This window comes from Chenopodium album, chromosome 4 (assembly GCF_948465745.1).
Source record: "Chenopodium album chromosome 4, dcCheAlbu1.1, whole genome shotgun sequence".
Taxonomy (NCBI): Eukaryota; Viridiplantae; Streptophyta; class Magnoliopsida; order Caryophyllales; family Amaranthaceae; genus Chenopodium; species Chenopodium album.
The window spans coordinates 52,782,245-52,784,230 of NC_137837.1; the positions used below are offsets into that span (position 1 = coordinate 52,782,245).

The following is a 1,986-nucleotide window of genomic DNA, read 5'->3' on the forward strand; positions in this document are numbered from 1 at the left end:
CAGGAGGTTAGCTTAAAAGAATTAAGGAGCACAAAATAAAGTTCACCAAATGTCACTCCGCTCCAAACTTCTAAAAAGAAACCTACAAGGCAAGACAAGAAAAAAAATAAAACATTAAAAGAGAACAAAGAAATAAAGCAAAAAGAAAAAGAAAGGAGGGGGAGAAAAAGGATTAGAAATCCTCCGGGTTGCCTCCCGGGAAGCGCTTGTTTATGGTCTCTAGCTTGACCCTTTACCTCATTCAAGGTGGGTAAAAGAACATCACCCTCATCAACTTGAGGATTGAATCATAGATGCCCCCAAGCTTGAGAACTAGAACTCCTTGAGGTCTCACATCACCACAAGGAAAAGGAGGGAATGAATCAAGAGCCAATGGTGGCTCATCTTTTCTCTTTCCCTTCTTCTTGTTGATTCTTCTTCTTTTTTCACACTTCTTTCTTTTCCTTATAAAAGGGGGATCAAGCTTAGAATCCTCAATATTAGTAAGGGCAACCTCACCTTCCTCAAGAGAGCCTTCAAACCAAGCGGGAACTTCAAGGAAGTCATCATACCTCATTATCACCTTACCATCACGTGGAGGTAATCTCTCATTAGCCATCACATCATCGACCACATCAACTCTACATACGCTCACCGCCATAGGGCTCTTCAAAACGACATTCTCAACTAGCCTACAAGGAAAGGGAACCGGGCCTTCCAACTTGTTTGGTTCACTAAAATCAAATGGCTCCTCATTTTGTTCTTGAACCTTCTTCTCAACCACATCATTTACAACCTTGTCCTCCTTGCAAGTTTCGAGTTGATAAGTATGTGAAGGGTTAGTAGATGATTGTAAGGGGAGTTTTGTGGTTAAATGGATAGAAGAATTTTTGGCTAGTTGGGAATCAACAACTTCATTGTAAGATTTGATTTCTTGGAATTTTTGAGTGATAGTTTGACGTTGATGAAGAATTTGGGTTTGTGTGTGGTCGGGTGGGGATTTTTCTTCATACGCTTGAGGACATGGGTCATGATTTTGATCTTGAGAGTTCTCTACTTGGTTGGAAAGGTAGGAAAAGTTTTGGGTTGGTGGATTGAAGAGAGGTCCATCTTGGGGGTAGGAGTTTTATTGCCTTGGAGGTTGTTGAAGTTGTTGGGATTGAGCTTGGGTTACAAACTCATTTTCCCTCAAAGTCAAAACTTCACCATGCTTGAGATTGAACTCTCTACAATAAGATGCATTATGATCCGTCCCACCACAACGAGCACATGAGAAATCAATGATTTGTGAAGGTTTTGAACACAAACCAACACTTGAGTTCAACTTGGAAAGACCTTCATTCAATAGCTCAACTATGTGCTTCAGTTGGCCGACTTTCTCCAACTCATAAAGATCTCCTTGATTCCCTTGGGACCTTCTTCGGCCTCCCCAAGAATAACTAGTAGGCACTTCTTGAATTGTAGCTTCAACTTGGCTTTGAGGAATCTTAATCAATTGGCCACCGGCACCCACATCTAGATCGGTCCTTGACATTGGCTCCAAGCCATCATAAAAGATTCTCATGAGCAAATTACGATTGAATTCATGATGAGGACATGCTCTAATCAAATCCTTAAACCTTTCCCATGCTTCCCCAAGAGTTTCATCCGGTTCCTGCTCAAAGGAAGCTATCTTCCTCCTCATTTTTGCGGTTTGCTCATCGGAAATGAACCTCTTGAGAAAGGCCTTTGCAACTTCCTTCCATGTGGTCAGAGAGTTGGGCTTCAAAAGCTTGAGCCATTTCTCTGCTCTTCCGGTGAAAGAATGTCGAAAGAGATGCATACGAATGTAATCTTGGCTCACTTCATTTGTTTGCATCATTGCACACAACTCAAGGAATCGGTCCAAATGCTCAATGGGGTCTTCACTTACGCCTCCGGAAAATTGCTCAATTTGCACCATCCTACCATATTGTGGATGGATCGTTAAATTAGTCTCGGTGGTCGGGAGAAGTATACCACTCGTGA

General features: G+C 42.0%; 1 non-coding gene across 1 annotated transcript; it reads left to right on the top strand.

Annotated features, from left to right (window-relative positions):
* Positions 1–1,559: 1,559 nt before the first annotated feature.
* On the top strand, positions 1,560–1,666 carry LOC145629712 (small nucleolar RNA R71). The gene has a single exon (XR_014111866.1). It is a non-coding gene; the product is annotated as a small nucleolar RNA R71 (small nucleolar RNA).
* The last annotated feature ends 320 nt before the right edge of the window (positions 1,667–1,986 follow it).